Raw genomic sequence first — 15463 nt, forward strand, 5'->3', positions numbered from 1 at the left:
CTTTTCCTCTGCATTATATTTTTCTATTCTGTTAGAGTCCTAAGGTTAGTTCGTAGAGAATTAGATTAAAATATTCCTCAAACTTGGAGATAGAAGTATTTAATAAAATTCACACATTGTGAACAGACTTGACCAACAGTGTTCTGTTTAGAGGAGTCCAAGCGAATCAGCAAAGACAGACTGCCTGGATTTTAGAAAATTAATTAGTATTGTCTGTTTCCCTCTCATTTACTCCAAGGGGAAGGCACCTGCATGAGTGTCTGATTCCACAGCCAGCTGTATATAGTCCCACAGTGGAGAAGGATACATTAGGCACACTGTCCAATGCCAATGTTATCAAAATTAAGCCACTCCTGAGTGGCGCCTGGGTGGCTCAGCCGGTTAAGCGTCTGACTTTGGCTCAGGTTGTGATCTCACAGTTCTTGGGCTCAAGCCCTGTGTCAGGGCTCTGTGCTGACAGCTCAGAGCCTGGAACCTACTTTGGATTCTGTGTCTCCCTCGCTCTCTGCCCCTCCCCCACTTGCACTCTGTCTCTCTCTCAAAAATAAATAAACATTGAAAAAAAATTTTTTAAAAATTAAGCCACTCATTTCTCTTACCAAACTCTGGGAATATCCTGACTTCTCATGTTCCTATTAAAGACAGTGAAAGTGTATAGTGACAGGACAATGTGAACATCCTGAGTTGCTTGGAGTTACTCTTTCATTAAAAAATGATATGGCATCCGTGCACTATATCAATTTGCTCTGTTTTTAGTTAATTGACACATCTTTAAGTTCAGTTATCTCTAGCTTCCTTGACAAGATGTGGTGTTTGGATCCAAGGTTGGAGATCAGACACTTAGCCACAGGGATCTGACGGTATAATCGTACCTCATACTTGCCCCATGCCTCCCACTCATGACCCTGCCTGGATATTCAATGATCTCTATGTTTTTTTAAAATTAGTTTTTATTCAAGTGTAATTAACATGTAGTGTTATATGTTAGTTTTAGATGTACAATATAACGATTGAACAATTCTATGCATTACTCAGTGTTCATCACAATAAGTTTACTCTTCATCCCCTTCATCTGTTTCACCCATCCCCCACCCACCTCCCCTCTGGCAACCACCAGTTTGTTCTCTATAGTTAAGAGTCTAGAGCTTTTGTTTTTAATTTTTTTTATTTTAAAATTTTTTATGTTTATTTATTTTTGAGAGAGAAAGAGAGAGAGCTTGAGCAGAGGAAGGGCAAAGAGAGAGGGAGACACAGAATCTAAAACAGGCTCCAGGCTCTGAGCTGTCAGCAGAGAGCCCCACATGGGGCTTGAACTCATGAACTGGGAGATTGTGACCTGTGCCGAGTTTGTACACTTAATTGACTGAGCCATCCAGCTACCCCAGCTTGTCTTTATTTCTTTGTTCATTTGTCAAAAACTTAAAAATAGAATCACCATATGATCCAGTAATTCCATTACTGGGTATTTGCCCCAAGAAAAGAATACACTAATGCAAAAAGATACATGCACCCCTATGTTTATTTCAGCATATGTTACAAGAGCCAAGATATTGAAGCAGTCATGTGTCCATCCATAGATGAATGGATAAAGAAGATATGGTATGTGTGTGTATGTATGTGTGTGTATAAAATGGAATATTACTCAGCTGTAAAAAAAAGAAATATCACCATTTGCAATAATGTGGATGGATCTAGAAGGTACAATGTTAAGTGAAATAAGTCAAAGAAAGACAAACATCATATGATTTCACTTAGATGTGAAATTTAAGAAACAAAATGAATGAACAATGATCTCTCTGGCTCCTGCCTGACCCTTCATTCTTACTACAGAAAGAGAAGGTGTGTGTGTGTGTGTGTGTGTGTGTGTGTGTGTGTGTGTGTAGGTCATCTGGAGGACATGACCACTGGTTGACCCTTGAGTTGGACCCAGGCAGTCAGAGTCTCCTCCCTCCCTTTCCCATTCTTGGAATGTATGTCTTGCCCACCATTTCCACACTAGGGGCTGTTTCAAGGCTGTGACCTTGAGAGAATAAGGTGTTGTTGACTGTCTGGACTAAAGATGTGACTGAACCCAGTTAAGGCCTGTATATGAACTTTAAAGATTCTGATGGTGAGGCATGGAAATTTAGTTATTTTGCAGCCATCCAATACAAACCTCATATATATCATCCCTTGGTTATCAAGTCTGCCAATCTGGAGTGGTCCACCTCTTTCTTTGATCTCTGATAGACTCTTCCAAAGGGATTAGCCCTTGGACAATGGGTAGCCAAGGGATAGATAATCATGAATAAGTCATTGTGGTTTCAGGATACATGGGAAGAACATTTTGGTTTGCCTGAAAGAGCCTGAGGCAGTTTTCACTATTTTCCACATACTGTCTCATAAGGTTCTGGCACCCCTGGCAATATGAAGCTGATGTCTTAGCCTGGGTACAGACCCTAGTAACCAACCCTCCACAACAGATTGGATGCATAGGAAAAGCTGCCATGGTAGCACCTAGGTGGGATGACATATTGCCAAGGATGCTGAATTGCCCTTGAATACAGTGACTTGGTTAATGCAGTAATAGCATGTCCTGTATATTCTAAACAACACCCAAGGAGACTGCCAAAGGAATCTGGGGCCATTCACCAGAGTTTCCAACAGGGAAAGGATTGATAAGTTGTTATATTGACCTCCTCCGGTTTTAAATATGCCTTGGTTTATGGTTTATATGGACACTGTGTGGCCTAACCCAGGTTTTTCCCTGTTGTGACGCAAACCTGCCTGCCACTAATAGGGGATTGGGAAACTAAGTACCGTGGACAGATACCCTCATAAACTAGACACTGATAGGAGTGCACATTTCAAAAGTCATGATATGCAAGACTAGACAAAAGAACAGGACATTGAATAAGGTTCCATCTTCCCTATGACCCACAAGCAGCAAGATTAGTAGAAATAAAGAATGAAATATTAAAACAGAAGGTTAAATTAACAGGTAAAACCACCTTGACCAGGAGGACTAAAATACTGTCTCATGCTTTAATACATTTGAATGATCAATTGGGAGGACCTATTGCCTCATATGCCAGACTACTGAGACACCCAACACCATTAGGGGATAGAAATTACTGGAGACAGCCCTTGCCCCGAATATTACTGTGGATCACTGTGCCATGCTGCTGAGAACACCAGGCCACATCACACTGGGAAAAGCAGTAAGACATCCTACCAGTGTGGATAAATTATTTCACTCCCCTGGGTTATGGGGAACTGCTCAGTCTCCACTGGCAACTGTTGTCCAGTTAAACTGTGTTTAAACCAGGAAAATCTCCATTGAAAGAGGGGAGAAAGTGGGGGTTCTGGTCTGGCATATCCTGCCCCCAAGTCCATTTCCTGAAGGCTGACCATGCTGCCTCCCCTGGTCACTGTGTGGTAGGCACTACCAGGTCAAGTTCCTAAAGCTGTCAACCTCCCTCTTTTTAAGGCCATGTGAACACAATCTTCGTTCTACTGTTTTGATTATTTGGCTGCTGTCTTTGTTCTTTCCACTGGCCTGGAGGACATTATAGCAACATAGAATCCCTTACTAAATTCACCCAGCAAGGCTTACATGATAGCTGACAAAGCATATCCTCACTGAACACTGAAATGTTCTAATGAGAAAAGCTGTCCTCCAAAATGGCCTTGGACATTATTAGTGCCTCACAAGGAGGCCTGTGCTGTCTACCACAGAATGTTATGTGTTCACACCTGATGAGTCTGCTAATGTATCTTTATTAAATCACACGAGGACACAGGTGAATACACTGAGTGATCCGACCCCTAGCCTAGGAGATTTAATAAGTCAATGGTTTGGATCATGGGGCTCTTGATGGGAAAAAAATGTTGCTTATTTTGGGAATCATAATTTTAATTTGTGTTCTCTCTTGCTGTGCCATCTGCCTCCGCTGCAGCCATGTAGCAACCATAGGATCACCTGCAAGGGGGTGGAACCCATTGTTGATGCTTAAGGCACAGTTTGGAGGTGGGCAGGACCTGTAAGATTGTGAGAGCAGGTCATAAGAGCAGGTCAGGAGGTGTGGAGGGTTGGAGGAGGCCGTTGAGAAGACGTGACCTCCATCTGACCTGGGTCAGGGTAATTGAAGGCTCCTCCCTCCCCATGCCCTTTGAATGTACCTTCTGCCCACCACTTCCACACCAGCAGCCAGCTTCAAGGTAGTGGCCTTGAGAGAGTAAGGTGTTGTTGAGGTTATCTGGGTGGAATATGTGACGAAACCCAGTTAAGGCTGCTGTATAAACTTTTCAGGTTCTGGTGAGCAGGTGCCTGTCCCGCGGTGTCCGACAAGACTCGTAGGTAAGTTGTCTTGCTTGTTAAATCTGCCACCTACCTGTCTAGAGTGGCCTGTCTCTTTCTGCAGTCTGTCCTTGCCCTCCCTCCCTGTGTGGGGACTGATCTGCAAACTGACTATGTGCGCCTGTGTTTGGTAGGGGAAAAGACACATTACTTTCCAACTGAGTTTTCAACTTATTTGAGGTAGGTTAGTGTTTATTATTAAAACCAGGTGTTGTTTCCCAGCAAACTCTGATTCAATGCATTTATATCTATGAATTCATCTAACAACTGATCCCAAAATATTTGTGTAGCTATTTAATAAAAAAGGTCTTATTGTACTGACTGTGATTCCGTAGTTCGCAGCAATCTCTGTGTAATTCTGGAATTACTTTATGAGATCTTCCAGACATGATGGATTGGATATTGTGGAGGAATGGCATATGGTCCCAGTGAATTATCCTTCTTTTACGCTCACTGCATTTGTAAAACCTGTTCAATATAGCGCATTCTCTTAATACCTCTCTCTCTCATCTATATACGTACATACATACACATATATATACATATATGCATAAATTTTTTATTGAAAAATCAGATACACAAAGAATAGTATGCTGAATATACACCTCAAAGGCTTTTCAAAAAGCAAATGCTATTGAAACTGCTACCCACATCAAAAAATAGAATATTGTTGGCAACATGGAGGCTTTTCATGTGCCCGTCTTGTAGCCACTACCATCTCCAACGTGAATCACTGTCTTACCTCATACCACGTTACTTAATTTTGGCCATTCTTTTGAAATTTATAGAAATGGAGTCATACAGTCTGTGTTATTTTGTAACTGCCTCCCTGCTCTCAACATTTTGTTTTTGAAATTCTTTCATGTTTTTGGAAATTGCAATTGTTTATGCTTATGGTACACTTTCCAATTTCATGAATCTACTACAATTTATCCACTCTACTATTGATGAACTTGTGGATTCTTTTCTGTGTTTAATTAGGAATAGTGCTGCTGTGTTCTGCCTATGACTGTTAGTGCCCGAATGTACATGTTTTTGTTGGGTGTGCACCTAGGAATGGAATTGCTGTGTCCTAAGGTAAACTTATGCTAAGCTTTAGTAAAGAGTATCAAACATTTTCTAAAGTGGCTTACAAATTTACATTCCCACTGATATTGAATGAGAGTTTTAGTTGCTTCATATCCTTGTCCTCTGCAGCACTAGATATTTTCAGGTTTTTGAAACTCTAGCCATTATGGTTTTTACCTACTGGCATCGAATCCTGGAATTATTTTGCAGTTATCTGATGATTAATGAAGTTAAACACCTTCTCACATGTTTATTTGACCATTTAGATGATGTAATTGTGTGTGTGTGTGTGAGAGAGAGAGAGAGAGAGAGAGGGAGTGTCAGGGAGAGAAACAGGCCCATTTGGGACTTTTGCCCACACTCTGTTGTGTTGGATGTCTTTTGTCTTATTGGTTTGTAGAAATTCTTCATATATTCTGGAGTCCTTTATTGAATTCTGTGTTGCAAAGATTTTTTTCACAATCCATGGTTTGTGTCTTTTAATGAAGAGATGTTTTTGATTTTATAGTAGTCAAATCCTTTCTTTTATGGGTTAGTGCTTTTGTATCCTATTGAAAGAGTTTGCTTTGTAAATGATGGCATTTGAAACATTTTCTTTCTATGCAGTGTTTTGTTTTATAGAAAGACAATTGGTTTTTATATAATAACTTAAAAAGTGAACTTGTCAAATTCAACTCTTATTTTTAATAGTTTGACTAGATTATTTTAGATTTCTTTATGTACTCTTTGTCATCTGCAAATTAATTATTGTTTTTATTACTTTCTCTCCAAACCTTACATCATTTACATATTCTTGCCCCATTGCACTGGGTAAAACCTCCAGCACAATATTGAATAGAAATGGAAATGGCTGACTTCCTTGGTTTGCTCTCAATTTTAGAGGAAAGCATTTAGGCTTATGGCTCTAGGCTTTTTTTTTTTTTTAAGTTTATTTATTTTGAGAGAGAGAGAAAGCGCCAAGTCAGGGAAGGGCAGAGAGAGAGGGAGTGAGAGAGAGAATCCCAAGCCCAGTGTGGGGCTTGAACTCATGAACTGTGAGACCATGACCTGAGTCAAAGTCAAGAGTTGGTTGCTTAACTGACTGAGCCACCCAGGAACCCTTAGGCTCTTTTTTTTTTTAATAGATACTAGTGTATTGCACCAAAGTTTTTGCCTGTATTATCAATTGCTATTAGTATTTTTTCAGTTGTATTGAGATACAATCAATGTATAATATTGCATTAGCTTAAGGTGTACTATATAATGATTAAATATACATATATATGTATATTGCAAAATGATTACCACATCTAGGTCGAGTTAATATCTATCACTCTACCTACTTAATAAGTTTTTCCTTGTGATGAGAACTTTTAAGATCTGTTCTCTGAGCACCTTTCAAATATACAACATAGTGTTGTTAACTGTGGTCACCATGCTGTATATTACATGCCCAGGATTTATTAACTATATATAGAGAGTTATATATTGATATACATGTCACATCTTCTTACATCTTTATCAGTTCGTCCATTGACAGGCACTTAGGTTGTTTTTATATCCTGGGTATTCTGTATAATGCTGCAGGGAGGATGGGGGTGCATACATCACTTTGATAGTCTGTTTCATTTCCTTTGGGTATATACCCAGAGGTAAAATCGCTATATCATGTGTTAGGTCGTTTTTTAAAAAAAATATTTTGAGGAAGTTTCCTCTTTGTTTATGGCAACTTTAATTCTTTTATTTTCAGCCATTGCATTATTATATTTAAGTTGTGTCCTTTGTCTTCTGACAAACTTTGTCTTTCAATTGAGCACTTAAAAAAATTACCTTTAGGGGCGCCTGGGTGGCGCAGTCGGTTAAGCGTCCGACTTCAGCCAGGTCACGATCTCGCGGTCCGTGAGTTCGAGCCCCGCGTCAGGCTCTGGGCTGATGGCTCGGAGCCTGGAGCCTGTTTCCGATTCTGTGTCTCCCTCTCTCTCTGCCCCTCCCCTGTTCATTATCTGTCTCTCTCTGTCCCAAAAATAAATAAATAAAAAACGTTGAAAAAAAAATAAAAAAAAATTACCTTTAATGTATTAATAAATTTTGCTTATTTTGATTTAAATGTTCCAACTTACTCTTCAGTTTCTAATTTTAAAACCAATTTCATATTCCTTTTTTCTTCTTTCCTGATTTCTTGACCTCTTTTGGATTAATCGCCATAAAAATACTCTATATTTTTCTGTGATCTTTTATTATTCTTTTAAGTATACCCTTTTGGAAACCAGTATGCATTCTTGATTCATTCCCTTAGTCAATTCAAGCTGCTCTCACAAAATACCATAGATTGGGTGGCTTATAAACAACAGAAATTTATTTCTAACAATTTTGGAAGTTGGAAGTCTGAGATCAGTGTACCAACATGATCAGGCGATGGTAAGAGCCTTCTTCAGGGCCCTTGAGACCTAATTAATTCCTCAAAACTCTACCTCTTAATACCATCACATTGGGAGTTAGCATTTCAACACATGAATTTTAGGGAGGACAGAAACTCACTGTGAGATAGTATTTTATCACTTCCCAGATATATCAAAGCAAACTTTATTTATAAAATAGTCACAATAATTATAGAGATTGTACATGAATGAACATGCTCAAATCATAGTCTGACAAAGAATTCATTCAAGTTCGTTTCTGGAAAAAAGTTTTTGAGCACCTACTCTGTGTTAACTACTGTGCTAGTGGTATGAAATCAATAAATTATCCAATATTTATTTAATTCTTTCATGTTTTGGACATTATGATTAGTGCTGAGAATACCAAGGTAATGAAAACTTGACATGGTCCTTTTGCCTCGTACCAATAATATAAACTCTAGTGAGAAGTGGACAAAAGTACATACCTCTGGTATGCAAATGTATTTAACAGTGAAAAAAATGGCAATTATGTTAATGAACACTTACTATGTACCAGATTTTTGTGAGCACTTTATATTCATCACTCCTTACAATTATCTAATAAGATTAGGTGTTGTCATTGCATCCACCTTACTGATAAGGATAGATTTAAGTGTTTTGCCAAAAGTTACATGGCTGGGAAATAGCATAGAAAAAGAGCTTTGGGAATGCAGGGGAGCTAAGCAACTGATCTCACCTAGAATAACTGGGGAAGGCTTCATGAGGGTGGAAGTCATCGGAACTTGGCAGACATGGTTGGGCTGACATTCAGGACACATAGCCTATGATATATCACAACTGTGCATGTGTGTGCATGTGTGTGGCAGTAACGCATGTTCAGAGAAGAATGAAGAGCCTGGTATGTTGGGATCTCAGGGTTTTAAAGGCAAGTTATAGAAAAAAAAGGAAGGTTTTTAAAGGGAAAAACACGATATCTAAACTATTCTGATAAGCATTGATAATCTGTCTCTTCTACCTTCTAGAGTGATAATATCTAATATTTATGGAGGACTTACAACATGCCAGGCTGTGTAGTAAGCACATTACATATGTTAATTCATTTTAGCCTAAGAAGAAACCCTGATAGGGATATACTAGAAAATAAACAACAACTGATGTACAGAGCATTTGAGTGAGTCAATCAAGGTCACACCTTTAATTGGTGGAGGTGTTAAGATTGGATGTAGCTTTGCTCTTAATTTCTATACATATTGAGTCTCTGTTCTTTATTTCTTATAGTCTGACATTGTTAGGTATATTATATGTAATAGATATATACTATTATACATATGTAATATTTTAATATTAATGTTAGATATATATATATACTATATATAGAGAGATATATAGAGAGATATAATATATACTATATTAGGTATAAACTATATATTAACATACTGAGCATTATTAGGTATATTATATACATGAAAAGATCTCACTTGCCAGCTGAAATGTAAACCTCAGGGATAGAGACTTTTGTTTATACTGCACTGGGATCTTTTCAGTGATTTTTGGAAAGCTAGGCCATTATGTAGGGTACTTGTGGAATGAATGATTACATATTGAAGAATGGTAGATGTCTGACATATTGGCAAAACAACATGTGTATATACACACACTTACATTATGATTTGTATATATTTTTAATGTTAATATAATCCTAAAATAAGTTAAAATTAATATTAATAAATATATATTAAAATGAATATATATGTAGGATTGGTTTTGTCTATAATACATATATACATATATATGCAAAACCGGTGCTAAATACATGTTCATTTTTTGTTGAAATGATTTAGTATCTTTTATCACTAAGAAATAGTAAACATTTGGGGCACCTGGGTGGCTCAGTTGGTTAAGCATCCGACTTCAGCTCAGGTCATGATCTCATGGTCCATGAGTTCAAGCCCTATGTCAGGCTCTGTGCTGACAGCTCAGAGCCTAGAGCCTGCTTCGGATTCTGTGTCTCCTTCTCTCCCTGCCCTTCCCCCACTCACACTCTGTCTCTCAAAAATAAAAAAAAGTTAAAAAAATTAAAAAAAATAGTAAACATTTCAGATTAATGGATTCTCAGTAATTAAAGAACTTACTTTCTAAGATCTGGCAGAAATTGTAACCATGAACTAAAAAGAATCCTAATTTATGACTATTTAAGAAATATATATTTATTTTGTATTGATATCTAACCCATTTGTCCCCCAGATAATTTCACTGTGGCTGAAAGCGTATGTAGTATATGCTATACATGTAGTGTGTGTGTGTGTGTGTGTGTGTGTGTGTGTGTGTACTAATTCTAAGTTCTATTTTGCACTCAAACCTGAGCTTGACTTTGCCTGAAGGCTGGGTTGATCAGGATAAGGGTTCCTGGTTGCCAACTTTGCAGGAATAAATCAACCCCCTGACTGTTAGGACCTTCTACAATGCTGCCTCATTCTCTTATGTGGTCTTGCTCTCTTTCCCCACACAGGCAAGCTTCCTGCCCTCCACTTCATGCCAGTGCCTCCTCAACCAACCAATGTGAGACAAAGTAGTGTTCCAGGGATCACTACTTTGCTAGCTGGTAGACCACTTTCACCATGAAGTAGACTGGGAGCTAAGAGACTTGAGTCAATACTTTGTTTTGTGACCTGGTACAAATGATATTTCTTCTGCTTGGGTCTTATTTTTTTTTTTTTATCTGTAAAAGGAGGAGTTTATACCAAATGTTTTTTAATATCTGAGTTTTTCTGAGGAGGGTAATGAGTACTTTGAATTAATTTCTTGTTAAAAGAACAAATATGCCTTTAAAAGTCAGACAGGAGTGCCTGGGTGGCTCAGTCGGTTAAGCATCCGACTTCAGCTCAGGTCATGATCTCACGGTCCATGAGTTCGAGCCCTGCGTCAGGCTCTGGGCTGATGGCTCAGAGCCTGGAGCCTGCTTCCGGTTCTGTGTCTCCCTCTCTCTCTCTGCCCCTCCCCGGTTCATGCTCTGTCTCTCTCTGTCTCAAAAATAAATAAAAAACGTTAAAAAAATTAAAAAAAAAGTCAGACAACATTATAAATATTAACAGTGGGACATATCCGGATAGTGTTGGAGAAAATTCTCCATGGGTATAGAATCCTGGGTGGACATGGTTGAGGATAACATTGTATATTGGCCTCATCCTGGTGTCTGGAGTCCTCTTGATATAGCCTTCATTATATGCTATATGGGTTTAAATGGAAGGATTTGGCTCCTAGTTCTGTCAGTCAGATTATTCAGAGTGGTTGGCAGTGGCATGTTCATAGGAAAATTGACCACATGCTAAGATGATACAGGAAAGAGTGGTAGATGTTTCAGGAGGTATTTCTCTGTCTTCCTCATGTTTCTTCTGCTTGTTTTGGAAGAGAAGAATGACATTGTAGTTTTGGATTCTCTTTTCAAGAATGCACACTGAAAAAGCTTGGAAGATGGAGATAATGCTTCCCTCCAGAGCACAGGACAGGCATGCTTACTGCCCAATACAGAAGACTTAGGTTTGCTGTGACATTACCTGCAGTGCATGGAGGTCTCATGTGGCTCTCTTTGTGTTGCCTAAGGGATAGGAGCTTAGATAACCAATGCGTGAGCGCGCGCGCGCGCACACACACACACACACACACACACACACACACACACACACACTCTCTCTCTCTCTGATACTCTGGCTACTGCTACTGCTCTCTCATCTCTGTCTCGCATCTCTGAACCAAGAGTTTTGTATCAGCATCCATGAGATGGTGTAAACTAACTTACTAGCTAGCTTGGAGCAGGATAGCATTTCAGACCCTTTACAGTTCTTGAGAAATAGGATTTTAGGATTTTTTTCTACATCCCTTTTGATCAGTCTTTTCCCCATTCCTTTCTGGAACTGAGACCCATAAGAATTTGAATAACAGGGCCAAGGTTTCACAACTAATTGGTAACAAAACAGACACTAAAGTCTAGATTTCGTGACCCTTTTGTCCTGTACATCTTTCAGTAAGTGTTGTAAATCTAAATAGGTCCTGGAAACACCTATGCTGTGCAACAGTTAAAACTTTTAATAACTTCTGTGCAACTTACCTGCTGGTTGAAAGCCCTCTGTATGTGAATAGTCTCTAAAACTGTACAATTAATTAAATGTGAATTTAATAGAGACTTTGGTAAGGTACTTACATATTTAAAGAAAAACACCTTTAAAGAAAAAGATGAGACACTACACTAAAACTCATGATTTAAGTAAAAAGCAACATCCTGATTAAAACCAAGTTTGGGTTACAGTACAGAAGTCAAGTGACAAATGGTGTAGCTAAATCTTTGCTAGTGTTCATTTGTTCTTTTGGTAAATTTGCACAGGCTTCATAAGTGGTTACTAAAATGTTTATGCATTCAGTATGAATAATCTCAAGGCTTCTCAGAGAATTTCCCTAAATTCTGTGTTGTTATAAGGCTTCACTTTCTAATGAAAGTCAGAAATATATCTGCGTATAACTAGTAAGAGAATCGATTAAGAGGTAAAGCTGACTAGAAACATCTTCAGTGATATCTGAGACTGGATAGTGACAAACTCTTATCAGAATAGAAAGGGCACCAGAGATAAGGGACCAGGTCCCCATCTTTCCACTCTCTCCCCATTCTAACACACACCCTGTGGATGTCAGAGTTTTTGCTTAGTTTGTTTTGTGGTTTTCTTGTTGGTTTTCTCTTCAGAGTCTTCATTCATGTGACAGTTTTTCAGTAAAAGACAAAGATCTTCCTAACACCCACTCCATCCCTCCCTCTCAGATTTTACTATTCAGGTTTGCTGATACCTGATATTGTGCCTTTTATAGTTTATGCAAATAGAAGCCTTGTCTCTATAAAATCCAAATGCATATCCTTATCCTCCAGGAAAATTGCAGTTTCTCCATCTGTGGTTGTTCTAAGTTTATTGTTTTTTAATCAACTATATTTGAATAACTGTCTCTGTTTCTAATTTGATAATATGTACATTTATATGATGCTACAATGTAAAGATTGCCTTTAAGTTAATTTGAGGGGCTAAGCTCTCTGCTGCTCTTGGTCCTCGAGTTTACTGCTGGCACTGGGGTCAGGCAATCATGGAGAATTTACTTCAGTTTGCGTGTGACCACTGGTTCATATACTCTCCACTAAGGGATTTGTCTTTGGATGTTATGGAGATAGAAAAAATGATGAAAAGCTAACTGCCTTCTGGAACAAGAGTATGCTATTTTTCAAGTAATTGAAACCCAAATGAAGAAGAAAGTAAAGACTATGGCTTAATTACAGAATATTCACATTTTGTGAGTTTTGGCTAAGTGTCCAACTTCGGCTTAGGTCATGACTTCATGGTCTGTGAGTTCAAGCCCCACATGGGGCTCTGTGTTGACAGCTCAGAGTCTGGAGCCTGCTTTGGATTCTGTGTCTCCCTCCCTCTGCCCCTCCCTGGTTTGCCCTCTGTTGCTCTCTCGAAAACAAATAAACATTAAACATTCTTTTAAAAAAGTAGTTAAAAATAATTCATTTTGAGCTATTGCCTAATAAGGATTTAGGACCTTAGATTTCTCTTTCTCTGTCTCTTTATGTGTATACAGACACCACACACACCCCTTTCTCTTCTTCCCTCAGTTCTTAGAACTTGGAAATTGCTTCTCCCCCACTTAGTAAAGGAGTCTGGACACTTACTTTCTGGAGATATTAAACCAAAACAAGTGACTGAGGCACCAAACACATGTGAAGGTTGAGAGACAACACACAAATAAGGGAATTAAGTAGAAGCCTATACCAAATAATGAGCCTGGTTGACATCTGTTGAGGGGGGGCCTTATTCTACCTATCATATTTACATTTTGAATTTGGGAATCTCCCTTAGTGGAAAGATCAGCTAATGGCATTTACTAATAAAACTTATGATCAGACTGAAATGATACTGGTTAAAACCACATTCCCCTGGAAAAAAAATTACTTACCTGGTAATTGACTATTGAATTAAAATATTTAAACATATTTAATATGTCAACATGTTCTTTATACTGGGGACATATGGAAATGACAAAAATATTTATTGAGGAAGGCTTCGCTTGATTCAAGATAAGAAATCTGCTTTAGCTACACACTTATGGAGTGTGCTCTATGTGTATGTTTGATATACAGTACAGTTAGCAGAACACAGATATCATAGATATACATTAGAGTCTGGAACCAGACTGGCTGAAATCAAATCCTTGCTCTACCATTTATTTGGCAATTTCTCTCTCACTAAGTTTCCCCAGTAGGAACTAGGGGCTAATAGCATCTGTCTCACAGTATTACTATAAGAATTAGTTAGGGGTACCTGGGTGGCTCAGTAGGTTAAGCATCCAACTCCTGGTTTTGACTCGGGTCATAATCTCATGGTTTCATGAGTTTGAGCCCCACATTGGGCTCTGTGCTGATGGCATAGAGCCTATTTAGGATTCACTCTCTCCCTCCCTCTGTCTCTGTCTCTCTCTCTTTCTCTCTCTTTCTCTTTCTCTCTCTCCCTCTCTGCCCCTCCTCTGCTCACGCTGTCTCTGTCTCTCTCAAAAATAAACTTAAAAAAATAAAGAATTAGTTAAAATATACAAAGCAGTAATACAGTGATTGGTACATAAAATATGTTCAGTAGAGGTTAACTGTATTTCTATTAATGAATGTACAAAGAATTATAAAGATACAGTAGATTCTGGGGCATCTGGGTGGCTCAGTTAGCTAAGCAAACAACTCTTGATTTTGGCTCAGGTCATGATCTCACAATTGGTGGGATCTAGCCCTATGCTGGGCTCTGTGCCAACAGTGTGGATATTGGGATTCTCTCATATTCCCTCTCTCTGCTCCTCCCCCTTCTCAAAATAAATAAACATTTAAAAAAAGATACAGTGTATTCTGAAATACATTTTGGTCACTACAAGAATTTATTGAAAACCACAACCCATGTGTAAACTATTAAAATATTTTCTCTTTTATCCCTGTCTGGATTTATCTTCCTAGACCCGGTGACTGCCTCATCATGCCTGATGATGTCTCTTCTTATGTGAGGTCTAAGATGTACTAAAATGCCTGTTTTTTATTTCAGGACTCTATTAATAAACCTTAGTTTATGTGTGTTTTCTCAGCATATGAGCAGCAGTGATGTAGGTTAAATTCATAGCCTTTAGAGTTAGGTGACCTGGGTTTAACCTCTTATAAGCTCTGTGACCATGGACATATTCTTTAAACTTTTAAATCTAGTCTTCTGACCTGAAAAATGGAATTATAATAGTACCTAACTCATAGTTTTGATGGGAAGATTAAATAAAAAGGTACATTTAAAGCCCTCTGCACAGACCTACCTGGTTCAGCCAGCTGAGAAAATGACCTTGGTTAACCTTAAGAGACCAATTCAGTATAACTGATTACCTGGTGATTAATGATTCTTTGGGAGGGGACAGAAATATTGACAGACATTTAATATTTAAACTGTAAGTTTGTAGAAAAGTAAGAGGGGAGGTTAAAAATTATTGGAAACTGCATGTGCCAAGAGTTAACCAAAAACATGGACTAAGTTGTCCAATGTGTCAGGAGCCTGGGTATAGGCTAAAGCTTCAAATAATGGCTGAGTTCAAGGGGTAGCCAAAGGAGTAGAATATAATTTCTCTG

The 15463-nt window shown here is 38.4% G+C and overlaps 1 long non-coding RNA gene across 3 annotated transcripts in view; it reads left to right on the top strand.

The window, feature by feature from the left end:
• LOC123384590 overlaps window positions 1-15463 on the top strand; it is a 233052-nt gene that overhangs the window by 17473 nt on the left and 200116 nt on the right. For 2 of the 3 annotated variants that reach the window (XR_006595912.1, XR_006595913.1), the window contains exon 4: window positions 4292-4339. This is a non-coding gene — a long non-coding RNA (uncharacterized LOC123384590). Of the gene's footprint in view, window positions 1-3432; window positions 4201-4291; window positions 4340-15463 lie in introns of those variants that run through there. The other variant, XR_006595914.1, reaches the window with a different exon arrangement.

This window comes from Felis catus, chromosome A3, assembly GCF_018350175.1.
Source record: "Felis catus isolate Fca126 chromosome A3, F.catus_Fca126_mat1.0, whole genome shotgun sequence".
In the NCBI taxonomy this organism is placed as follows: Eukaryota; Metazoa; Chordata; class Mammalia; order Carnivora; family Felidae; genus Felis; species Felis catus.